The 27,468-nt window shown below is 42.4% G+C and overlaps 1 protein-coding gene across 12 annotated transcripts in view; it reads right to left on the minus strand.

Moving 5' to 3' along the window:
• NCK2 (NCK adaptor protein 2) overlaps positions 1-27,468 on the minus strand; it is a 145,365-nt gene that overhangs the window by 68,219 nt on the left and 49,678 nt on the right. For 8 of the 12 annotated variants that reach the window (XM_081833320.1, XM_081833319.1, XM_081833318.1 and 5 more), the window contains 2 exons: positions 19,089-19,196; positions 6,435-6,619 (listed from right to left, as the gene is read on the minus strand). The gene's annotated coding sequence lies outside the window, so the exon portion shown is untranslated. Of the gene's footprint in view, positions 1-6,434; positions 6,620-19,088; positions 19,197-20,555; positions 20,606-27,468 lie in introns of all 12 variants that reach the window. The other 4 variants (XM_081833322.1, XM_081833321.1, XM_006748224.3 and 1 more) reach the window with 2 other exon arrangements.

Below are 27,468 nucleotides of genomic sequence, written 5' to 3' on the forward strand. Positions count from 1 at the left end.
TAAAATATATAAACCTTTTCTAGACTCACCCAGAAAAAAAGGGGAACTCAAATAGATAAAATCAGAAATGAAAGGGGACATTATAACTGATACCACAGAAATACAAGGATCATAAGAGACTACCATGAAAAACTGTATACCAACGAATTGAATAGCCTAAAAGAAAGGGACAAATTCCTAGAAATATACAAACTGTCAAGACTGAATTATAAAGAAATAGGAAAATCTAAACAGACTGATTATTAGCAAGAAGACTGAATCAATAATCAAAAACCTCCCAACAAACAAAAGTCCAGGACCAGATGGCTTCATTGGTGAGTTCTATAAAACATTTAAAGAAGAATTAATACCAATCCTTCTCAAACTCTTCTGAAAACCAGGAGAGGTGATAACACTTCTAAACTCATTTTACAAGGCCAGCATCACCCTAAAACCAAAACCAGACAAGGACATTACAAGAAAAGAAAATTACAGCCCAATATCACTGACAAGCATAAAAAAATCCTCTAGAAAATACTAGCAAATTCAACAGCATATTAAAAGAGCATACACCATGATCAAGTGGAATTTATCCAGGGATGCAAGAATAATTCAAAATGTGCAAATCAATGTGATGTACTATATTAAGAAAACGAAGAATAAAAATATGATAATCTCAATAGATACAGAAAAAGCATTTGAAAAAATTCAATATCCACTAATAAAAACTCTCAACAAACTGCATATAGAAGAAATGTACCTCAACATAATAAAGCCCACAGCTAATATCATACCTAACAGTGAAAAGCTGATAGCTTTTCCTCTTTTCCTCAAAGATCAGGAACAAGATAAGAATGCCCACTCTTGCCACTTTTATTCAACATAGTACTAGAAGTCCTAGCCAGAGCAATTAGATAAGAAAATGAAACAAAAGGCACCCAAATCAGAAAGGAAGAAGTAAAACTGTCACTATTTGCAGATGACATGATATTATATATAGAAAACCATAAAGACTCCGCCAAAAAAAGTGTCAGAATAAATGAATTCAATGAAGTTGCAAGATACAATATCAATATACAAATATCAGTTGTGTTTCTGTACATTAACAATGACCTATCTGGAAAAGAAATTAAGAAAACAACCTCATTTAAAACTGCATCAAAAAGAATAAAATACCTAGCAATAAATTTAACCAAGGAGGCGAAACACCTGTACACTGAAAACTATTAAGACATTGATGAAAGAAATTGAAGAAAACACAAATAAATGAAAGATACTTCATGCTCATGGATTATAAGAATTAATATTGTTAAAATGTCCATACAACCCAAAGCCATTTTCAGATTCAATGCAATCCCTATCAAAATTCCAATGGTATTTTTATCAGAAATAGAACCATCTTAAAATTTGTAAGGAATCGGGGTGCGTGGGTGGCTCAGTTGGTTAAGTGTCTGCCTTTGGCTCAGGTCATCCCAGGGTCCAGAGATCTAGCCCCAAGTCGAGCTCCCTTCTCAGTGGGGAGTCTGCTTCTCCCTCTCCCTCTGCCCCTCCCCGCCACTTGTGGGCTCATGCGCTCTCTCTCTCTCAAATAAACAAATAAAATCTTAAAAAAAAAAAAAATCTGTATGGAACCATAGAAGATCCCAAATAGTCAAAACAACCTTGAGGAAAAAAAACAAAACAAACCAAAGCTACAGGCATCAGACTTTTGATTTCAAGGTATATTACAAAGCTATGATAAACAAAACAGTACAGTGTTGGCATAAAAAGAGACACACAGATCAATGGAACAGAACAAAGAGCCCAGAAATAAACCCATACATATATGGTCAATTAATTTCCAACAAAGGAGCTTGAAAGACCACCACCAACAAAGGAGCTAAGAATACACAATGGGGAAAGAAAAGTCTCTTTAATACATAGTCCTGGGAAAACTGGACAGCCACATGCAAAAGAATGAAAAGTCTCTTTAATACATAGTCCTGGGAAAACTGGACAGCCACATGCAAAAGAATGAAACTGGACCACTAGCTTACACCATAGATATAATTAACTCAAAATGGATTAAAGGCTTAAATGTAAGACCTGAAACCATAAAACATCTAAAAGAAAACACAGGCAGTAAGCTCCTTGACATCACTCTTGGCAATGAGTGTTTGGATTTGACACCAGAAGCAAAGGCAACAAAAGCCAAAATAAACAAGTGGGATGACACCAAACTCAAAAGCTTCTGTACAGCAAAGGAAACCATCAACAGAGTGAAAAATAGCCTACAGAATGAAGGAAAATATTTACAAATCATGTATCTGATGAAGGGCTAATATCCAAAATATCCAAAGAACTCATACAACTCAACAGCAAAAACACAAACAAAAAATGGGCAGAGGATCTGAACAGACACTTTGCCAAAGAAGACATCCAAACGTCCAAGAGGTACATGGAAAGGCACTCAACATGACTAATCATTGGGGAAATGCAAATCAAAACCACAATGAGATATTACCTCACACCTGTTAGAATGGCTATTAGCAAAAATACAAGTGATAACAAGTATTGGCACGTATGTGGAGAAAAGGGAGCACTTTCCCACTCTTGATGGAAAGGTAGGTTGGTGAAGCCACTATTGAAAACAGGACGGAGGTTCCTCAAAAAATTAAAAACAACTACCAGATGATCTGACAATTCCACTTCTAGGTATACATCCAAAGGAAATAAAAATGGGATCTCGAAGAGATATCTGCACCCCCATGTTCACTGTAGCATTATTCACAATAACCAAGATATGGGAACACCCTAAGTGTCTGTCCAGGGATGGATGGATGAAGATGTGGTATATATACGTACAACAGAATGTTCTTCAGCTGTGAGAAAAAAGGAAATCCTGCCATTCTTGACAACACAGATGGACCTCGAGGCATTATGTTAAGTGACAGAGAAAGACAAACACTGCATGGTATCACTCATATGTGGAATTGTAAAAAAAAAAAAAAAAAAGTCAAACTCGTAGAAACAGAGAGTAGCAAAGGGGTTGCCAGGGGCTTAAGGTGGAGGAAACAGGCAGAGGTTGATAAAAGGGTACAACTTTCAGCTGTAAGATGAATAAGGCCCAAGGATCTAATGTATAACACGGTGACTACAGTTGGTAACACTGTGTTATTTAATTGAAATTTGCTAAGAGGGGGAAATTTAAATGTTCTCACATACACACACGAAGATAAATATGTGAGGTGAGGAATGTGTTAATTAACTAGATGGTCAGGATTCTTTCATGGTGTATGTGGTGTATCAAATCACCACAATGTACACTTTCAGTCTTACAATTTTGTCAATCATACCTCCATGAAGCTAAAAAAAGCAAAGATGGAAACGACATTACAGGATCGCTGCTAACATTTGCTCTCTGATGCTCGTAACAGCAACTGACAGTTTGTGGAATCCGTGGCCTCCTTTCCTTCCCTTCACTCATGAGTCTTATCACCTAAGCCACGGTCTTTCCTCCCCTGTACACCAACATCCTTCTACCCCTTGGGCTTCTGTCCTGAAAATGTCTCCAAGTCGTTTTTCAAAAAATAAGAAATTTTCAGCACAGTGTACAAGGCCCTTCACATCTTCCATCCCCAGTAAACATCAGGCAGCCTCCAATGACAGTGAACTAGAGTCAATTTTCAATGATACATGGGAAGAATTAAGTGCAGGCTCTACATTCATTACCACTGCCAGTGTAAATGGAAGGGCTTTGCTACCATGCTTCTCCCATGATCCCCACTCCCCACAGCGGGCAGGGTCAGGGCTAAGGAGTTCCCAAGACTGCTCTTCAACTTCAAAGTCGGGGAGGCTCCAGGGAAGACAAGAATACAGGGCAGGGAAGCATACCACCTGGAAACAGGGGCTCGGGACCCCACTCAGGTCCCTCTGAGATGTAGTTGGGACACTCCACCCTCCTCAAACTGCTCCCCACAGCCCAGCCTTAGGTATAGGTCTCAGATGGGACAGGGCAAACTTTGAGTCCTAATAACTGGGAAATGCATGAGAGGCTGACATCCCACTCACCACTTTACCAGGCTAGCGCGGCCTCCATTTCTTTCCAAAATATGCCCTTGGATAAAGTCACTTTTCCTGCTGGCGCTTGAAAGACCACTGACCAAAGAGCATGCTGGGTCCCCACTCATTATTGCTTAAATGATCTGGAGACTCTAAGAGCCATTACCCAGCGAATCCACCCAGCCTGTCCTTACCAAAGGGACCCACTATGCCTCTGCACACACATGCCCTCATTCTCTAAAATTCACTCCAAACACAGCTTCCCATGGCTTTTCCAGACTCCTTTCTGAGGGGCAGTCCACTATGCCTTGGGCACCAGGGACTCACTATAAGAACCTCAACCAGAGCTGTCAGGGTCCTGCCCCCATCCCACAAGGGCAAGAGAAACGCTGCCTAGAGCTTATTTTATCTATTTTTGTAGCTGCTAAAACACAGTGCTAGAACTGTAAGAAAAAATAGTCTAGAATCCAGTTGGTGCTCACAATATTTATTATATGAATGGATACATCTAATGATTTTCCCACTGGACATTTATCTAAACCAGAGAAGTAATTTTTAAGAAGTTACAGGGTTTTGGCCATGGATGTCATGAGCTTATAAAAATTAATTCTTTAAAATAATATGGGTATGGATATTGTGTAAGTATCTTTTCATGGTTATGAATGGTTCTCTACCTAGTTGCACCCAGGAATCAGCCATTTGCCCAACAGTCACTGACAGCTGCCAGGCACTCGTGCAGAATACCCTGCTCGGAGTGAGCATGTTACTACCCTGCCTACCACTCTCTGGGAAAGAGAAACTTTCAGAATAACTGAAATGATTAAGTGTGTTAATATCGTTAAGTGTCAGATGCTGATACTGATGAATTACTGATGAATTCTGACGATCAGATTTGAGGATGTGTGCTTATTTTTCTCTTACTGCCATGAAATACATGACTGCGTTTATAAAATACTAAGTCTTAAAAGGTTCCACTTCAATGACTATTAAAAAAAAATTGATCTGCGACGGGTAAGAGCTTTCCTGTGTAACGGAAATCTCCTAGGAATGGATGTCTAATATCCCAATGGTGTTTATCTTATATCATGTCTGCAAGAGAAACTTGGGAGTGCCCCAACAATGCAAGAGGGGGTGTAAGGCTAGGAAGAGACAGGTCCAGGGAGCAAGGTCAGAATAACTTTGAGCATAGCGGGAGGAAGGAAGGAGGGCGTAGAATCAGGCTGCACAATATGACCTCCAAGCTTTCGATTCCAAACCAGGATGTAGACCTGGAAATCACAACACTCTAAATAAATGAGACATGTCATTTCCACCAAATGAAACCATAAAGGATAATAAGGTGAAGACACCCAGACACTTAATCCTACCCTTATGAAATACTACACATTATTTCTGTGCTGTTCTGGTTACCACACATCAATAAGGAACATAAGCGAAATTAAGAAGCCTCCAAAAAAGAAAAAAAGAAAAAAAAAAAGTGGTCGGTGGGGGGAGAAAACCCCACTCACAAGAAGTTTAGTAGTAGTTTTAGGCCAAATGAAAGACAATTCTAATTTATGTTAAACCAATTAACTTACAGATATCACACCAAGAGATTTTATAGTCCAAAGTTATAGATCCAAGAATAGTTTAAAACAATTTGTGAATAACACAGGCAAAATAAGGTTCTGAAGGAAAGCTAATGAATTTGGGTGCTCTCCCTACTGGGGATGAAACTGTACCTTCTCATAAAGCACTCCTTATTGCCTGGCCAGAGACACACCACCAGATTAATCAGACTATCAAACCGCAACTCTTATATTTAAATCAATGTCCCAAACGATTTTTTAGGGTTGAGAAATATCTCTGTTACACAGACACATGTTTTTGTCCAGTACCTGTTATTATAGGACCCTTGGATCTCCGAGCCCACATGCTGTATTACCGGTACAATTTTAACACACATGAGCAGATTTCTCATACAAACAAGCACAACATTCCCCAGAATCCTTTATCTGTTGGCATGTTCTCATGTAGACTTATCTGCCCAAGACCAAAGTCGGAAGGAACCTTTGCGAGACTAAAAGTAGCCTAAAGGCAATTCTTGTTTATCTCATGCTCCCAAAGCAGCGCACAAAAGGCCTGGCTCAAGACCACCTGTTGGGCCGCAGAGCTGGGGCATCAGGGCATTTTACAAGTGGGGGACACCCACCATTCTGCTTTCTAGCTACTCGGTGCCATCATGTGCTGATGCAGGAACAGCAATCTAATTTTTGAACCAGAGCCCTTGAAACCTTCAATTGGATGTGGCTCAACACTTTGGGGCCACACTTAACTGCCACTTAACTCATGTAAAACCTACTCTGCAAATCAAGCATTTGAGGCGAAAGCACCAACTTCTCGCATTTGTTTTAAGCAGGGCACTGCAGACTTACCTTTGGCACTCAGTTGTAAGAGATGACTGGCAAAATGCAGAACTCCTCAAAAGGTGAAGTTCTCTGCTGGTCACACGCCTGAAGTTACAAAGCTGCAGGAGTTCTCCAAATTCTTGAATCCAACCCAAATCTCAGCAGAGAATTATGATCTGGGCAATCACTTGTATAAAAGGAACATAGGAAATCTGAAGGGAAACGGAAAAAAAAAAACATATATTACGACTGCCTGCTTGTAAGTAACTGCATGATTATCTATTTGCATGAAACCAGTATTTTTTTTTTTTTTAAAGATTTTATTTATTTATTAGGGGGAGAGAGAGAGATTGGGAGAGGGAACAGAAGCAGAGGCAGAGGGGGAGGGAGAAGCAGGCTTCCCGCTGAGCAGGGAGCCCGATGTGGGGCTTGATCCCAGGACCCTGAGATCATGACCTGAGCCGAAGGCAGACGCTTAACCCACTGAGCCACCCAGGCACCCCGAAACCAGTATTTTTAATACACCCTGGAAACAAGTTGCTTTGTACCTACTGACCTCTACCCAAATAAAATTGTTCTCCTCCTCTACCTTCAGCTCCCTGTTATCAGCTCTGAGGCAGTCAGGTACCTCTGTGGAGGGAAGAGATGGGGAAGGTAGGGACAGGTGGCCACCAACAAGATTCTTCCTGCCCTCCTCTCTACAACTTCACCCCACACCCTTCAAAGCCTGCCAAAAACAAAACAAAGGCGTGCCAAGTGGAAAGGAAGCAAGTCTGAGAGCCTAATTAAAAGGAGAAGAGTTGCAGAGAGCATGGATATTTAAATTTAGAGACTCGTTCCTCTTTTGGAGATCTCCTGCACTGGCCATTTATTGAGAGAGGCCCCTACTGGACCCATAGCCTTGTGCTAAAAACAACCCTGCAGGAAATCTGGGAATAATATCCTGAAACTACAAGGAAGTTGAGACCAGAAAAGCCTGACAGAGGTGATGGGCAGCCTCTCCCTCCTGCTCCTGGAGAGTTTGCTGCTGCCTTATGTTCTCGGTACTCGGGTGGCTATTGTCAGTCCTTGCCGGCATTAGTGAAGGGTCCCTGAAGCTCTGTGGACCTCCAAGAGAGTTCACTGACATTTTTAATTGTATTTCAAACCCAGAGGGGATCTGTCCTGACAGTTCACTCAGAGAAGATCTACTAATTCATCCCTGGCATGATTATGACCCAAAATGTTAAATACCCCATAGAAAAATCAAATTCTATTTTAGTCAAATAGAAAAAGATAATTCAAGTAGGACAGCAAGTTCATAAATTTTGATTAAAAAATTAATTCCTCTTTGTGCATTCTCTAGCATTATTTTAAAGGCTGCATGACTTTTTTTTCAAGATTTATTTATTTATTTGAGAGAGAGAGAGCAGGGGAGGGAGGAGGGGCAGAGCGAGAGGGAGAGAAAGTCTCAAGCAGCATCTGCGCTGACTGTGGAGCCCAATGTGGGGCTCGAGCTCACGACCCCCAGATCCAGACCCGAGCCAAAACCAAGAGTCGGATGCTTAAGCAACTGAGCCACTCAGGAGCCCCAAAGGCTGCGTGACTTTTAAAAATTACACGATTTAATGCAGAGAAAAGGTGATGCCCAAACACAATGGGAACACTAGACTGGGGACAAGACAGTAAATGTGTCCCTGGACAATTACTCCCTTCCCTCTGCTGAGTGTTTACAATAAAATGACAGGGTTTCCAAAAATAAAAGTTTTGGTATCTGGACTCAGGTCCTGACCAAGTGTTCTATTTCACTTTACTGCGCTTACTGAAGAAAGCCACCGACTAAACACAGTCATGCCCACAAAATTCACCTCCATATTAGTATTTTCAGGGGTTCAGGGGTATAAGCTGGATTTTTTAAAATTTTAATTGAAAAGTGAATCTGCCTGGAGTCGGATCCCCCGGGCTGTTGTGAGGGGGCGTCTGGCAGCTAGTAGAGCTGTCTGCACATGGGCCTCCCTCTGGATGCACTGTGCTCTCACCAGTGAGGTTTTTTAATTCTCTCAACAACCTTCCACGATAGCTATTAACACCCTCTTTTTCACATGAGTTAACTTTCTCGGGGAGGTGAAGGGTTTTCCTTAACAACCTTCAGTGAGGAACGCAGGCCTCCAAAGCTCTAGACCCATCACAGCAATGGCAAGCCTGGTGCCACAGCAGACTTATTTACCAGGCCATAGCTGAAGAACGATGGGCTAGATCTGGAAGCCCAGTCCTTTGATACTCAGTGTCGCGGGCAAGGTGGAAAAGCCAGATGGAATAGAGCAGAATTTGAACTCATGGAGGAACTCCAATCAAAGTGACACCATCTCAAGTTCGTATAAAAGTGCCCATAGCTATCTGGGATTCAAGATGGCAGCGTTTTCTTGGAGAAAAGCATTTCATGGACAAACCACTGTCCATGCACTCAGCATACACCTTAAATGGAGATAAACAGAGGGATCAACCTTGTGTCATCCTGGGTTTCAAGGTAGCCTGCCCACTGCCTATGTCTAACGTGGTGGGGTTATTAGCATATTCAAAACCTCTGTTAAGAACAAACATTTCAAATCAGATCTTAAGTACAAAGATCTAAACCCATCAGGAAAGCAGACACTCTTGTGCAAAAACCACCACAGACTGCAAACACTACCAGGTACACGGTCAGTTGGAGTGCAGAAGGCTCTCACCCAAGAAAGAATTCACTCAAGGATGGTCTACACACCGCGCTTCAGCCAGATGGGACTGTATGAAACGGGTCTATGCTTTCTTTTGAAAATATTTCTCCACTAGCTCCCTGTGCATCTCCCCTTAGAAACACAAGAGGAAGAGGTAGGACTGGAAAGGAATTAACACTAATACCAAATATATCTCTCTCTCTGCATTATTTTGGACCCCTAGTAACACAAAATTTTATCATTGTGAAATCCACAGGATTATCTGAATTCTCTGTAACACTGACATTTTCTTTTCAACTATGTTTTGAAAAACCCGAGCCACAACTTGGGGCTTCTCCCCGGTCTTTTGGGGGGCAGCTGGCTGCAGCACTTGCTTCTGCTGTGAGGGCATGCTCTGGGCTTGCGTGCCTCAGTGCCTCGATCTGCAACTCTGGGAGCACTGCCTGTCCTGGGGCCAGAGCCTGGCACCGAGATGTCCCCGTGTGGCTACCTTAGTCTCACTTAAACTTCCAGCGCCTGCTGCAGCACCAGACACGTCTTCTGGATGGTCCCAGGCAGTTCCTTCACACCTGCATGGAGGTCCAGGGGTGATGTCCATCACGAATGCACTTCACTCCCGGAGGAGTCGCTAAGGGTTAATAAGAGGCTATGTGCCCCGTTCTGCTGATGGCTATGTGCTGGACACAACAGCTCTACCTGCTTTACAGGTGGCCAAAGTTCCCAGCCAACTCGAATCTCCCAAAGCCTCAGACTGAGTGCTCAGGTGATACCACCTCGCCTCCTTGATTCACAGAACTGAGTAACATAAAAGGCAGGGAGAAGGGTTTGTACTGGTCCCAGTGAAACACGGCACTGGTACTCCACCCTCACAGCGACCCTGGGAGATAAATCTTATCATTCAGCCCAGGAACTAAACCACCAGATGTCCCCCAGCTGGAATCTGAAGCTACCCTGGGGTCTGATTTCAAAGCCCAACCTCGCTCTTTCTTCTCAAAAAAGATCACCACTAGCAGGCAGAGCCTGGAGACTCAGGCGAAGATTGTCTGCCGTTGCCCTCTGTCGGGAGTCTCTGCTACCCCGGGAGGCTGGCTTCAGCCTCTCCAAGAGGGTAGGGACAGCACAATGCTGTAGCAAAGAAGCCCGCCCATGAAGGTACATACCACTTTATTTTCAAAGAAACTGTTTCTCTTTGATGCTAATGCAGCAAACACAGAATTACCGAAAGCCACAATCTGACTGGGTTGGGTACGGCACACAACGCAAAGACCCACAGGCCCCCTCAGGTGTGCATCATAACCAAAACTTACATATGCCAAACACACCAAGAGAACCCCCCAGACCCCTAATCTGTAGACAGCGAGAAAGACAATTATCTTTATTCTTTTATTTAAAAAGGGGGGGGGGATCACGTGACTATCATAGGCCTCTGGGCTCACGAATGCCACAGCCTCATCTCATCCTTTCTTCCCCTCCTCGCCCTTCCCACGTGAGACCCCTCTTCAGAGCACATAGGCCCTGCAATGGCCTAGGGGATATCCAGCTCAGAACGAATATGGAGGGTCACCGCCTGACCAGAACAACATGGGGACAGGCTGTCTTGTTGACTTCTGTCAGAACAAGCTATATTTCATTCCTACCGAACTACTTGGTGGAAAACTTTATTCCGGTGGAAAAGTGCTCATTTCAGACACTGAACAAAGCTACACAAAAGTCTCCTTGAATGGCTTGGCTAAAACTCAAGCCTGGTTTCTCCCCTCATGCACGGTGGTTCCCAGTCAGGGCCCAGAGGGTACCGAAGGCCATAAGCTAGTTTCCAAAATTTCAAAAAGTCCCATGAAATTAGGATTTTTACTCAAGATAAAGCAGTCCTAAGCAGGACAGATACCAAGATTTTCTGCACTGGGCTAGATTTACATCAGTTCTAAATGATAAAGCCGGTTCTCAACTGATTCTGTTGATCAGAAGGTCGTTAATGAAAATGGAAAAAAAAAAATTACTAATTTCTAACTCTCTGAACAGCCCCCAAGAGGCATCACATGTGGCTAAGGTAGGTGTCTGGGGAGGAGGGTAAATGGTCAGATTTTCAGCTCTGAGGTTTCTAGGTTCTAAAATAACAGAGATTTCTGCCTTCGGGACTGAGAAAAAGAGCAAAACTGCAGGTAGTGGGGTCAACCACATATAAACAGGCCAGAGAAAGTGGTAAGAGACCACGGGACAGGAGCATGAGGGTTCCAGGCTCGGCTCAGCAAGCCCAGTGCCCTGTATTGTATGACTCTGCCTGTTTCCTCCACCAGCACCAGGGTCCCTCAGCTCTGATTCAGCAGCTTTGACATGCAAATGGATTTAATAATTATCAAAAACTGATGATGCAGTACCAAAAAAATTATTAAAACTTACCTAAAATTCTGTGACAAAAAAAGTCATAATGCAAATCTTAATATGAATTTAAATATTACAGTCCGCTACTGAAAAATTCTAACAGATAGGAATTTGATTATTTCCAATGGTCTGTAAAGATTTTGTTTATACATTTGATGGTAGCCTCTTTAATACAACAATATTCCATTCTCCAAAAGGTCTGATAAGGTGTTACTCTTAAGATCTTGCCACTAGTCCAAATCAGTTTTCAGAAACAGCATGAAAAACCCTTGCCACACATCTCAATGCGATAACTAGACAATCTAATTACATATACGGGCATACCTTGGAGATACTGTGGCTCCAGGTCCAGACTACTGCAATGAAGTGAATATTACAAAAAGCAAGTCATGAATTTTTTGGCTTTCCAGCTCATTTATAGTTTTGTTTATACTAGAATGCAGTCTATTAAGTGTGCAATACCATTAGGTCTAAAAAAAAAAACAACAATGCACGCGCCTTAAAAAATACTTTATTGCGGGGCACCTGGGTGGCTCAGTCGTTAAGCGTCTGCCTTCGGCTCAGGTCATGATCCCGGGGTCCTGGGATCGAGTCCCACATCGGGCTCCTTGCTCAGCACAGAGCCTGCCTCTCCCTCTGCCTGCCACTCCCTCTGCTTGTGCTCTCTCTCTCTCTTTCTCTCTATCTGACAAATAAATAAAATCTTAGAAAAAAAAAAATACTTAATTGCTAAAAAATGCTAGCCATCATCTGAGCTCTTAGTGAGTCATAATCACTGATCACAGATCACCATTACAAATGTAATAATAATGCAAAAGTTGGAAATACTGCAAGCCTTACCAAATGTGACATAAAGACATGAAGTGAGCAAATGCCATTGGAAAAATGGCACCAATAGGCTTGAGCAACCCAGGGTGGCCACAAACCTTCAATTTGTAAAAAACACAATATGAACGAAGTGCAACAGGATGAGGTATGGCTGTAACATTTTTAGAAGGCTCACTAGCATTCTTTATGACATAGGGTTTAGTTATTGTCCAGGCAGTTACAATACCAATAAAAAGCATACTGAGAACATAAACTTTAAACACTAAAATGCACTACTGAATAAAACTTGTGCAAACCCCTCTTTTATTTAAAAAGACAGATGAACAGGAAGGAAGGAAGGAAAGCAGGCAGGCAGGCTGGCTCTGAAATCTTATCTGAGATAATTTAGGTGTGCTAGGTGATCCAAAAGATTTAACTCTGAATATATGTATAAGAATGATTTTGATTATTTTGCTGAAGTTCATGTCCCTTACCTTTTGGGGATAAAGGACTGGAAGAATGAGGGAAACTCCAAGAAAGGCCAAAGTCAACAAATGGGGTCGGGGCAAGCAAATCCTCTTTCTCTCCTCTCGCGGCCACCCTTCTCTCTCTCACGTGCGTGTGCGTGAACACACACACAAGCACTCACTCACATTTTTTTTTTTTTTTAAATAGAACCTTAAAAAGCAGGCAAGGCCAAGCACAGGCTGTTGGTAGGATGGAAACCAGGTGAGGAGTATGATTTTACTTTTTAACTTTATTCTTTTCTGTAACATTTTTACAACTATGTCTTACTCTGGTGATTAGGATGTTAAGCTATTAGATAAAAACTCCATCCTCTTCCTCATTTCTCTTCACTGCCTGGTCTTCTGGGGAGAAGCCTGGCCTGGTTGCCCTAGGGCATGTGCTCCTTCCCCTCCCTCTCATTCATCCCCCACCCAGCACAGAACAAGCCCTCACCACTAGCCCTCCTCTACATTCCTGGTTCCGCTACTCCAGGTCTCCTCTGCTAAAATGGCTACTCACCATCTTGGTCTGCAAAGCCCTCTCCTCCACCTTCACACCTCATCTGTGGGAACTCCCTGCAAACTCTCAGCTCCCTCCCTGCCCTGCCCCCACTGCTCAGTGGAGGGGTGAAATCCTACCCTCTTTCAAGAGGCTGTTCAAGGCCCCTCCTCTGCGAAGATTCCTAGATGTCTCCAGAGTCGGTTAAACACTCTTCCTCTAGGTTTGAATTTTGTCCCCCAAAATTCATATGCTGAAGTCCTAGCCCCCAGTACCTCAGAATGTAACAGTATTTGGAGACAGGATCTTTAATGAAGTCACTAGATTAAATGGAGACTGGGGCTAATCCAAAGTAACTGATGTCCTTATAAGAAGAGGAAGCGACACAAGGGATGTGTAAGCACAGAGGGATGGCCATGCAAGGAGGCAGCAAGATGGTGGCCATCTACAAGACAAGGAGAGAAGCCTCAGGAGAAACCAAACCTGCCAACGCCTTGATCTTGGACTTGCAGCCTCCAGAACTGTGAGAAAGTTCTGTTATTTAAGCCACCCAGTCTGTGGTATTTGGTCATGGAAGCCCTGGCAAACCAATATACCATCTCCTTCACCAGACTGTTAGCCCACAAATTCTCACCACATACAACAAGAACCTGAAAAATACGTCCTAAATGAATGCCGGAATGAATGAATGGAAGGAACCAGTCAGTAACAAATCCACCAGAAAATCCACAGAGCATCTCCCTGCCACCTTCCTCCTGGGCACAAAAGGAACAGATTCTCCAGTCTTCGTACTTTTGTTAAAGCCCAGTTTAAATACTGCCACCTCTGGGAACATGCTCCCGAGTCTTGCCTTCCCTCCTCAGTGCAAAGTCCTATTGCAGCATTCACCATACTGTACCATAGCCATTGTACTTTACACTTTAATGTAGATATTTTACCATTTACAAAAATAACCAGGATATATCTCCCTAGCTACCTTAACACTCAACCTCATCATTTATTGGCCTAGGCCAATCAACCAGGCCCCAACCCTGACTAGGTGACTTTAAAGCAAATCCCACAGAAAAATTATTTTATCTGTACACACTTCAGTGTATACCACCAACAGATAAGTACAACTCCATTATTACACCTAAAGTAATCATTAACTCCTTAATATAAACCTCATTTTAGTGTTCCCATTCTTCCAATTTTCTCATAAATGTCTTTTTATAGCTGATTTATCTGAATCGGGATCCAAATAATGTCCATAAATTACAATGTCTTGCATGTCTTTTAAGTTACTTTAAATCTATTTTATTTGAAGGATGATTTGTTGAAGAAACGGAGTCATTTGTCCTGCAGAATACCTGGCATTCCAGACGTTGTAAATTTCATCTCCCTGACGCTGTTTTACAGCGTTTCCTCCACCCCAGCACTTCCAGTGAACGGGCAGTTGGCAAGGGACTCATCAGATGGGAGAAGACTTTCTCAAGGGCAGGGACCCAGCGCTGACCCCGTACTTGGTACCAGAGAGCAACCCAATTAATCAATGATTCAGTAAATGACAAAACAGATTGGAGGTGCTGATGTTATTGGTGCACTTCTCTGCTTCCGTCCTTTCCACTGGTCCCATTTTCAAGCGTGATCCTCCCTGGCATCAAGGGTATGGCGCTTCTCCAGTTCTGGGCCCTTCAGAAAGAAAAGGTCCTGTTCTCCTTCTTCAACTGGGAATAGGTATATGATACTTAAGACTCAAAGTTATAAAACAGTCTAAGCACTGAATGATGTTCTTCTGGTTTGTAAGAAAAGAGTTTAAGAAAAATAACCATCAGTGGGGCAGATGAGCCCTGGGCAGTGGCTCACGGTGGCTTGGTTTCACTGATGGACGTTCTTACACAACTCCAGAAAGGCAGCATTCATGCCCCCAAACTACCCTATTGAGAATGCTTCCCCTGTATTTCTCTAAAACAAGAGTCCTTCTTTTTTTTCCTACAAGAAACATTTCAATTGTCTTCTAGAAATCTAGGCCCAGAATTAATCAAATCAGAAACCTCAAATCCTTTATTTCCCTTGTCCTTCAAGTTCAACACCTTGGTGTTGTTTTAGCACCACACGTTAATTTTAGAGAGAAAACTAGATCTGCTAAGCCTGCAGTGGACACGCATGGGTGTCATGGGATGGAAACATCCAGAGAGAGCTGTTTAGGTCAGGGCCTGGGTTCTAATTAACTCAGGATTAAATCGTCATATCCGCAACTGAGTGAACTACACGTACTGATGCAGATTTTTACTATTGCAGGGATTTAGTGTTTACTCAGACCCCATCTTTGTTCTAGATCACATCACTGGCCTTTTAAGAAACCAAAACAGGACTCTTAACATGAGGGTGGGGGACATGAGTTTTACAGCTATTAGATGAAGGTAATGAGTGAAAAAAGACTGGGAACAGTCCCTGACCTTTGGCCCCTGAGAAGTCCCTGGAAGCATACAGAACCATTAAGTTCTGGAGAAAGATTTTGTGGGAAGGTTGTTTGTTTGTTTGAATTTTGTATATTCCTGGTAACTGAGAAGCTTCCCACAGAATGAATTTGCTTCTAAAAACTGTGGGGAAAAACATCTCACTGCACATTATCCTATTTTACTTCTGATGGGTACTGAATAGATTTGTGTTCCCCACTTTACAGTAGGGGTGATGCTCATATATATATTATAGTATCCCCTAAATTATTGTATAAAATATGTAATGAAAAGGGAGTAAGTTAAATTTTGCCACCAAAAAAGGGGCTAATAGTTATAAAGTTTAACTTACAGAGAACAAATTTATGATTATTCCAAATGAACAGGAATTTTATTAATACTGTGTTCTGAAAGTATCCTTAGCTACTTTTAAATATTCTTAAAATGGTCAAAGTGTGTTTCAGCCACATTTTCCCCAAATGCCAGATGCTTTCACAATTCTGTGACTTTATGTCTACTATTTCTTCCCCCATACTGAGATAGCTTTATCGCTCCAGCTTCCCAAAGCCACTATCCAGCTAAATCCAACTCATTGTTCAGAAATGAACTCAACCAGTTCCCTGTTTGGGGACATTCTATAGGAATGGAAGATGTTCCTGCAGAAATCATTCTTTTATAATCATAAACTCCCCTATTTAAAGGCTATCTAGACAGGAAGAGCCTCTAGGAAAGGACCTCCACATGCTGAGGTCCATATGGCTTGGCCACATGGCAGGCGCTCGATAAAATGATAATAACAGACATTTATCATCCAATAAACTTTCACTTCTTTAATTATATTTGTAAGATCTGTTGCAATTGTCCACTACCCTACAGCATTCAGTACCATCTGGCCCAGAATCCTCTCCTCCCAAATTTCAATCCAAGAGACCCTGAATCCCTTATACAATTGTCCTTGAGCCAGCCCATGAGTGTCAACATGGAACCTTAAATACAGATAATAACCTAACTATGCCAAAACCAAATGAGGGTTCTACTTACAAACCATATTTCTTAATTTTACTGTAATAAATTCATTTTTCTTGAGTTTTTCATTTGTTAAATAAATTAGCAATGAACCAATGAGAGAGAATGAATCGAAGAGTACTTTGAAATTCTAGAGCTCAAAAAAAAAAAAAAAAATATATATATATATATATATGACTTCCTATGGCAGCTGCCCAATTAATGCCATTGATAAAGCCATTCAAATGCTGTGTGTGGGCTGAAATCCAATTAAGTCATTTCTGTCTGAATATCCCCAAAGAGCCTCCTGGTGAGCTCGAAGTGGAAATTATCACAAATGCCAGATTAGCTGTGTAAGCACTTCCAAAGCTGAAACCAGACAAGAGCGTGAAAATCTACATGTCCAGCCTTTTAACTGGGCACAAAGAAAAAAACATTTCAATGACCACCTGGCAGAAAGTCAAACCCATTTCCTTGGTCTCCCAGGTTTTCTCAGATAATCCTCACCCAGTGTAAGCGTCAAAAAGAAAAAGCTTTGATCCCTTCATTTACACACATTATGAAATGATAAACTTCCACTCCACAATGCAATTTTGTGCACAGAGGAAACAGAGTCAGGAGGAGATTTCAAACTTTCTCTGAATTCGCCATTTTACTCAACCAACCCCTTTATGGAGTATGTCTTGAAATTAATAAACTCTGAAATTCATAATTGCCTCTTTGCATGGAATTTGTCCCATAAAAACATGCAAGCGAAGCCAAAACCTTTGAGAGGCTGCGGGACAAAACAGATTCAGCTCATGAGTTCAATTTCTCTTTCATCTTACAACCCATCACTCAGATTTACAACTCGGCAAAATACAGAGTATCTTCAGCTTATGTACAATAGCCGAAATCTTGAGTGTTCTAACCATGCTGTCCAGAAATGGGAAGGGCTTTAGCTTGCCTATTCATTCTAAACGGATCCCACCTGAGACCTACTGAATTACAATATCTGCAGTTTGGAAAAGCTCCTAGGTGGTTAAAATGTCAGCCCCAGTTAAGAACCAGTACTGCAGAGAAAAGACCAGAAAGTGAAAAGGGCCAGTTCAAGAAGCCCTATTCTCTCAACCCTAAATATTCAAATACAAGGGTTGTCTGAAAGAAGATTAATCCAGGTAATGAAGTTGGCCGTGCCTCTGTGTATGATGTAAAGGACGCAAGGACTTTGTTTTAAACTGGAGGCCAATCCCCGTTCTACGTCTTTGTAGTTACAGGGTGTTGAGGCTGCTACTTTGCCCCAAAGCCTAGGTTTCCTTGGAGGCAGTATCAGTCACCTCGCTGGTGGAATGAAAGTCACACTTATTCAATGAAAATGTGTTGCACATCTGCTGTGTGCAAACACTGTACATAAATAAGGCACAGCACAGATGCTGTCCTTCCTAAGGAACTCGGGCTGGTCAGGGACCAAAGTCAAATAGGAGGTGACACAGCAGTGCTCTTTATTTCATTTGCTATAAGAAAACACACCTACAAAAAAAAAAATCAGGGGCGCCTGGGTGGCTCAGTCGTTGAGCGTCTGCCTTCGGCTCAGGTCATGGTCCCAGGGTCCTGGGATCAAGCCCCGCATCGGGCTCCCTGCTCAGCGGGAAGCCTGCTTCTCCCTCTCCCACTCCCCCTGCTTGTGTTCCCTCTCTCGCTGTGTCTCTCTCTGTCAAATAAATAAATAAAATCTTTAAAAAAAAAAAAATCAGCTGAACTGTGTGAGGTAACTTATAAAACAGATGTGTGCTATCCAAAATATCTGCCAGTATCTGCTTTAAAAAATAAAAAATAAAAAATTCTAAGGAGACAAGCAAACTGAGTGTGTGTGTGTGTGTGTGTGTGTAACAGCTTTAGGTAAAAAATAATTTATGATGCAACAGAGAGTAGGACTAATCTCACTTTCCAGAGACCAACCTTCCAATAGGAAGGTCTCTCGGGATCTCTTCTCCAAGCAAAAACCTTCCTCGGTGGAACAATGCCAAGGTTCCCTGAAACTCACTATCCCAATACTGTTCCCGCTTCTAGACAGACTTCAAGTTAATTAATCCAACAAGTATGTTTTGAACTCCTACCAGTACCGTGCTCCACAGGAGTTCTAGATTCTAAATTCCGTCATGGATGCTCCCTATCTCTCCATCCGTTTATCACCTACAAATCTGACACACAGGTTAACATCCATGCTGCGGCACAGATCACAGCCAAGGACAGCAGGCATCTGAGACCTGAACTCAGGGACGATCGAGCTAGCAGTCCACATTCTGTGGCTGTGGCCGTCCAACCAGCTCCTAATCCACATAATAGTTCAACATGCACGGAGACAGGCCTGTTACCTGATTTGGTGAACGAGCTTTGGCTCTGGAATGAAATGCCAACTCCACCCCTGCTTGGCTCTGTCTTTCGGCCAGATGGCTTACCACGTCTAAAGCTTAAGTTTTCTCCTATAAAATAGAGGATAAAGAGAAAAGGATTACCTTACAGATGTGTTGTATACAGTAAGTAGCTATAAAAAGCACCCAGCAAAGTTCCCGGTACATAGTAGGTGCTCAGAGAAAACATTACTTTGTTCCCCCTGTGAGACACTGAAATGCCTATCCTCGTGGCGGTGAGTGAGCTCAGGGCCACCCTGCCCCTAAACACCCAACCTTTGAATGGGGCCGGCTGGAGAACACCAAGAGCAATCCCCACAGCTGTTATCAGAGGAGATAAGCTTAGCCAACTGGGAGATCAGAGGACAATGAGTGGAGGTGAGAAATGTCCTTTCTCTCCTTTGGCCCCGGCACTCCCTATAATTCCTTTGTGCCATGAGCCACTCCCCTCACTCCACTGAGCTATGTCTCACATACTCTGTCCCTCAGATTTTCTCCTTTTCTGTCTGTTGATGCTGTACACCCTTTTTTTGTATGGAAATGGACTATGAATGTAAAAAACACATGACTGTTCCCCAACCTCGTACGGAGTGCACGAGATGATCTGGGGGTAAGCGGAAGTCAAGGGCACTGGTCAGGGGATAGGGTTGGGGGAACAGAGCACGGGGAGGGCAGACGACCACAGACAAATCCCCAAGAAGACTACGGCCCAGAAGGCTCCTAAAGAGTGACCAGGGTCAAGAGGGGAGGGCCCAGAGTGAGCAGGTACGTTAACACTAGAGATAGAAGTGGGTCCGACTTTATGCAAGCACCCTGCTGACATCCAGCCACGTGGCATCAAGGAGAAGACATGCCGACAGGCTCCCGGCTGCCAGCTTTCACCTCCATTCCGTAATCTGGTTAAAGGCCTCTTTCCTGATTCTGCTTTTTTCTCCATTTAGAAAATAAGGACATTCGCTATCTCCAGCCTTCTGGTACTTCTCTCCTTCAAGGCCGCAAAGAATATCAGCAGGGATCCTGCCATCCACCTGTGTGCGCGCATATGTCATCTGAACCTCAGTGTGTGAATGCAAAGCAGTCAAGCGCTCTCCTCCTAACTTTTCTCCTTTTGAGCTTTAATTTCTTCTCAACGATACCTGTTCTATACGATCCATTTTGAGGATTCTTCTTTTTGACCAAAAACACCAACAAAAATGTATGTGAAAGGTGATCTGTCCTGCTCCTGCTACTGGTCCTACATAACACGAAGCACCACCACGCCTATGCTGCTCTGGGTCCCTCTCTCGGACGGACCAAGGACAGAAAGAACACCTTCTTGTTTTAGACCTTCGAACGCTGAAGTTCGCCTCACCTCATCTGTGGTTCAGCCTGCCATGTGCTACTCGAACACATATATCCCACTCTCTTATTTACTCCCAAATTATATCCTACCTTCCTTCAGCTTGCAAATCCAGGAACTGTGGGCCTCGGAGTTTCATGCACTAACGAGGGAAGGAAACAGACCAATGAAACGCAAGCCTTTACTTAGCATTTACTGGGTGCCACACACTAGGCTGAGCACTTCTCCTACATTATCACATTCAGTCCTGACACCAGGATGTTTCACTGTCCCCGTTCGCAGCAGAGGAGTTAGGGGATGGGCTGAGGTGTGCTGAGTGCAAGGTGCAGTGAGAATTTGGAGTCCAGTCACTTGGGAGCCCTTGGCCTTGACCTTATGCCTACTGCCGCTCATGCTGAAGACCAAGGACAGCCAGGCTCAACAGTGCACCTGGGTCGAACAACTACACTGAACCCTCTTCCAAAGGATCACGTGGTAAGGGGGGAACTGGTTATGATCTCTGTTAAACACTGATGGAAAGAAAGGCTTAATGATGTCACATGAGCACAGTGGTTCTAAATGAAACAGATTTCCCAAAGACCAGAATCTACACTTACCAAAGAAAACTCTTCAAGGAACTCTTACACACCCTCCCTCTCTTTTTTTAAAAAAAAAGAAAATATGTTATCATTAACTATTTTCAATCAAATTTCTCACCATACATCCTTAACTCGCCTCCCACATCCAAGAACACAGCTGGCGAGACTGCAGAGGGGTGGGCCAGGTAAGGACCATCAATATGCCTTCTTGCAATAGATATTATTTTACCCACTTTTGGACACAAGAGAGGGAACCATCTGCCTTCTACCCTAGGCCAAAACAACTCTGTGATCATTGGGCCTCTGCTGTCTCATTTACTGATATGCAAGCACAGCCATTAGCTTTTTACAGACTTTCACAGAATGCTATTTTGTTTTTTTTATTTAAGATAATAGAAAGTTTTCAGAGAACTCATCTCTTCCAGTTTGGCATGGCATATAACAGAACTAAGAAACAGGAACACAAATAGACCCAAGTGCTTCTGGGAATTTAGTATATGATAAAGGGTGCTAGCTCCAGTCACTGGGAAAAAGGCAAGACTTCTCAATAAATAGTGATGGGATACTTTGGTAGCCATCTGGAAGAAAGATGGAGACACACTTCACATCCTACAACAGGATGAATTCCAAATGCATCTAAGGTTTACCGTGAAAAATAAAAGTATAGAAGGACATATGGAAAAATTCTTTATAGCCTTGAAGGAAAAACTTTTTTAAATCTATGACTAAAAATCCAGAAACCACAAAAGATGTTTGAATTCATCTACATAAAAATACAAACTTTTTTTACATGGCAAAATATACCCCAGGCAAATCCAAAAGACAAAAAGAAAAGGGATATTTGCAATTCGTGACACAGACCAAGGCCTACTCTTCCTGATTCAGGAAGAGCTCCTTACAATTGATGAGAAGACCAGCCAATCAAGAAAAAGAGGCAAAGGAAACTGGGTAGGAAAATATCTGCCTTTCAGATAAATGCTGGGCTTCAATAAAATAAACGTATACTAGAGTCATACGAAGATACCACCTCTCACCTATCAGACTGTCAGAGACCAGAAAATGTGGTAACAGATAGCACGGTGTCAATGTGAACTTCCCATTTTGATCACTATCATGTGGTTATTTAAAATGTTAACATCTGGGGCACCTGGGTGGCTCAGTCGGTTAAGCGTCTGCCTTGGCTTCTGGTCATGATCCCAGGACCCTGGGATCAAGCTCCCTGTAGGGCTCTCTGCTCAGCGGGGAGCCTGCTTCTCCCTTTCCCTCTGTGTGCTGCTCCCCCTGCTTGTGCTCTCTCAAATAAACAAAATCTTTAAAAATAAATAAAATGTCAACATTTGAGGAAGCTGGATCAAGGGAGGCAGAAGTTTTTTGTATCATTTTTGCAATTTTTTGTAAGCTAAAATGTATTTCAAAATAAAAGAACAATTTTTTTTTTATTTTAGTGTGATAAAACGGCGTATTTGGTGAGGCTATGGGGAAGCAGGTAGGCTCGTGCACTGGTGACGAAAATGCAAAATTGCACAACTCTATGAAAAGCAATTGGGTAAGACGTATGAAAATAGAAACAGCCTAAATGCCCATCAGTAGGAAAACAGTAAAATACATTACATCTAAAGACAAAGCGCTTTTCACTTATAAAACAGGAGGAATGTCTCTAAGTTCTAAATAGGAAAGAGTTCAAAAATAGATAGTTACCTCAGAAAAACAAGGTAAGAACACTTCAGGTTATTTTCCCCAAATGCGTTTATCTATGTAGAAACTTAACTACCACTTGGCTGCCGGGTTAAGCTGCCTCAGGTATATCCCGGCAGTTTATCCTCGTTATGTTGAGATTCATGACCCATTTGAACTTAATTATCAGTAACCTTGGTGAGCTCACTACAGGCTTCTCCATCTAAATAACCCATAAAAATATGTTTTTAATCCAAGCTACAGGGATCTCTGAGGAACCTCACCATTGATATCTGATTATCTGAAGATGAAAGCATTTCACCCTTCATTTCTTCTAAAATCAGTCCCCAAACTCTTAGGTTACTTTTTATTAAATTGAGATATAATTCACATGCCATAAAAATTCACCAATTAAAATGTACTATTTAGTGGTTTTACTTATTTTTGAAAGTTAATAGAGAAATCTCTTTATATTATAAAAAGAGGGGAAACAAGAGGGAAACTAATAAGTTGAGTAACCTATTACTTAGATATTTCCGGAACATTCTGGACGTACAACAAACCATAAACCTTGCCTCTGGTAAGGCCATCTGGGCGCCCGGGATAGGAGGAAGGCTTCCCTCCATGTTAGATTTCAGTTGCCTTTTGCCTGTTTGTTTGCTTTTATATGTATTACTCTTTCAAATAAAAATTTCTTTCAACAAAATAATAGCAGATAGAAAACAAATCTTACAACAAGCTAACCTTAACACCTACTCCTTTCACAGAACACTAAATCCTACAGATACTTCTGTTCAAAAACACATCTTCTGGAGCTAGGAGATAATTTAATATTCGCCCTGAAATAGATGGATCACACCAGCAAATGAACGAAAATGTAGTTATAATTTTGTTCTCTTCGGAAATGAACTGAATCAGATTAATGCAGCTAGTCATCCTGCAGTCAGACCTTCCTTAGGATGATTAAACTCTTTAAAAATCTGCAGCTAGTTGCCAGTACCTTTAAAAAAAAAGTGATGAAATCATAAACTAATGAGTCCACCCCAACCTGCTGAAAGAGTTCTCAGTGCCAAATTTACGAACTAGTTTTGTTTTCTAGAAGCATCCTGCTTCCACAGAAAGGCAGAAGCTGATAGGCATCCACAATCTAAGGTGCTTTGTTTTACCTGTGGTTACAAAACACTTGGCTTCTGCTCCCTCATTCCAACTATGGGAGAACCATAATGAATCTCACCTTGGTTGTGAGTTGCTGCAAACCCAGGGACTTATCGACTGGGATTAACAGCCCTCTCCCACGGGCCTGGCAGGAGCCTCAACAAGAGGAGGACCACGCTATACCCCCCACCAACCCTGAAGTCCCTAAGCCCCTGTCCTGTGCGTGGCTTCCTGCAGTGCCCACAGGAGTATCTGAAGACTTCCTTCCACTTGCCCACACAGGCTGGTGGCTTGCTGCTTGGGCACACTGACTTTTCTTCCTTCGAAAGACATGCACAAACCATCTTCTGCCTTTATACTGAACAACATGGAATTGTGGTGCTGGTGGTCCCTTCATTCATTCTCTAGAACCCTGAGTGCAACCCTCACCACTCAGAATAGCACAAATTCTTGTTTTATTTCTGTGCAGGGAAAAAAAAAAAAATCAACCCCAGGCTTCAGAACCCTATCAATATTTAAGGGCTTCCCCTAAAATACGAGTTGAAAGGCTGAAATAGGGGTATTTTGTAAAGTTCTGAATTTAGCAAAGGAAAAAGGCTTATAAATCAATGTCAGCTTCTCTCTTGTGGGAGCAGGGGAAGATGCAGAAAGAAAAGGGTTGGTGGCATAGGAAATGAATCAAAGGCCTAAAACAGATAATAAATGTTTATATCTTCGGGCCACAAATTAAAACCAGAAAGGAGTTTTGATGACTCAATCTATTTCTGAAAGACCACCCTCCTAATGATCTGAGCACTCTTCCACGCCCACCAGCAGCATCGAAACCAACCACAAAGAAGTGTTAACACTCACAAGTAAAATGTTAATAAAATTTATCCTAGAAGACCAACTCCTAAGAGGGCTGCCAAACCTGTGAACTGTCATCATTAATGTCTTAACTGTTCTAGTGATACATATTTCCTTTCCTGGAATCGAACTGCTATTGCATTTACTCCTGTCAAGAAGAAATGCCGAGGGGCGCCTGGGTGGCTCAGTGGGTTAAGCGTCTGCCTTCGGCTCAGGTCATGATCCCGGTGTCCTGAAATCAAGTCCCACATCGGGCTCCCTGCTCATGGGGAGCCTGCTTCTCCCTCTCCTCCCCACTAGTGCTCTCTTTGGCTCTCTCTCTCTAATAAATACAATCTTAAAAAAAAAAAAAAAAGAAGAAGAAGAAGAAATGCCGATCAGGTTTTTTTCCCCCAAAATCACTTAATTTACCCGATGCAAGAGTGGGAAGTACAAGGGGGAAAAAAAAAGGAAAAAGAACAGTGATGTTAGGAACATCTGGAATAACACTAAACTACTGGATCTCTTCTTCATCACCAAAGGCAAAAGGTAGACAAGGCTCTGAAACCATCAAGGACCGGACAATGTCCACCTTCAACATCAAAACCTCGGCCTCCTACGCCCTTCCTCACACTCCCAGACCCTCTCTGGGAAGGACCAAGTGCAAATGACCCCACTGTCAATAGCCTCCAGGTGCCCCCTACCTGAAAAAGGGAGCATGCCCCCTTTTATCCATATCGCATTAAAACCACAATGCGGTTGAATTATTCAGTCCTCTTTTTAGTGAAATGGAGTATTTCATAAGATAATAGAGAAAATGCAAAGCACAGAGATAAGAAAAATGTATCCTGTTATCATGCACATCATCAATGACAAAATAATTTCATAAGAGCAGCAACACTGCTAACCTCCCCGTGGGTCACCTACACTCACACATGTGCCTCTGAAGCACAATCTTTCTTTTTTTTTTTTTAACTTTTTTTTTTTTGAGAGAGAGAGAAAGCATGAGCAGGCAGGAGAGGCAGAGGGACAGGGAGAAGCAAACTCCCCGCAGAGCTGGAAGCCTGATGCAGGGCTCGCTGGAAGCCCGATGCGGGGCTTGATCCCAGGACCCTGAGATCTTGACCCAAGCAGAAACCAAGAGTCGGACACCTAACCAACTGAGCCACCCAGGCGCCCCTCGGGCCTTTTCATTTTAAATGACTTCTGTTCTCCTGAAGTCCTAGACATAAATCTACTGAAAAAGAAGAGAGAGAAAAGAGAGAGAGAGGGAGGACGAGTGAGGTGACCCAAGCTCTCGAAATTGTGGTTGAAACAGAGGGTTTCTCACCAGTGGCTCACTGACATGTGAGCGCCGATCAACCTCTGTTGCAAAGCTCTCCCGAGCACTGGAGGACGGTGAGCAGCAACCCCCATCCTCCCTGGAATGGTGACAATCAAAAATGTCTCCAGACACTGCAGGCATTGCCAAATGTCCCCTGAGGGACGAAATTACCCCGCTGAGAACCACTGAACTAGAATACATGTAAATTAAGTAGACCAAGTTGTGTTGTTTTCTTTTTAAACAGCAAAAATAAGACAGGAATATTCATGTATTTTCTAACTATTCTGGAATGTGATTAAAATATTTAGAACGGCAGTTGCTATAATCACCCCTTCCAAAATGGCACATTCAGTTAAACTCAGTGTCATGATTAACTAAGTCACAGTATGCCACATAATTAGAAGACAACCTCTAAACTCTAGCTTTGGAAAAGTGGGTAATGCATGTTATTGTTTATTTAAGAAAATAAGAAATATTAAAAACAAATATACAACTGTATGAATGTATGTCTGTGCTTGCATTAAAAAGCAATAAATAAAAGGAGGAAGGAAAAAATCATCTTTTTACAAATAGTGATGGAAAGGGCTTGAGCGAGAAGAGCCTGAAGATACAGAATGAGACTTTGAGCACACTTCTGGCTCTGGAACCATCTAAATGGTTTATGTAACTATAAACCAATATTAACTTTTTTAAGTCCTAAAAATCAAAAGCAGAATGGAAACCAATTAACCAAATTATATATTGAGTCGGTGACATAAACAGAGAGAGACATTATTCCAAAAGACTTAGAAACACAGTAATTTGACTGTATTTCCCTAGAGGGATAAACCCTGAGGACAAAGATATCTTCTGCCATTTCCACTACTCATATGGTTGGTAAAATGTTGGTAGTTATTCTAAACATGTATGTGTTGTCTATAAATAAGATAATCAAGCAAATAAGTTCTTACGCCAATGTTCCTAGGGAGAAAAACTTTCAGCCTAAGAGAAAAGTGATGCAAATATAAAACCAAAGAAGTAAAATATGCTGTAATTCGAATTCTCAATTAGAAATATCTGCGTGAATTTACAGAGGATTATGTCAGAAAACCAACCAAAACAAACGAGTGAACAAACCCACCTCTGTCCACTGAAAAGGCCCAGATCCAACAATCAGTCTGGAAGCAATGATCCCTAACTCCCAAACTGCAGTCCCCAAATTCCACTTCCTCCTAATGGGACCACGGTCTTTGAAATGTGGGCCTCTGCCTGGGGTGGGCACAGCCGGTCGGACCCGAAGCACAATAGCCCTTAGCCTTCAGTGGTGATGACATCACAGACTCTGGGCATGAGCAACGGAACACAGAAGCAAGCTCAAGCAGCCCAGCTAGGCTGCAGCCGGGCACTCTCAGCATAACAAGGATGCCAGCCGCAATGAAAGAAAATGCTCCAGAAATACCTTAGATCATG

Source organism: Leptonychotes weddellii, chromosome 10 (genome assembly GCF_054177405.1).
Source record: "Leptonychotes weddellii isolate Sample4059 chromosome 10, ASM5417740v2, whole genome shotgun sequence".
Classification (NCBI taxonomy): Eukaryota; Metazoa; Chordata; class Mammalia; order Carnivora; family Phocidae; genus Leptonychotes; species Leptonychotes weddellii.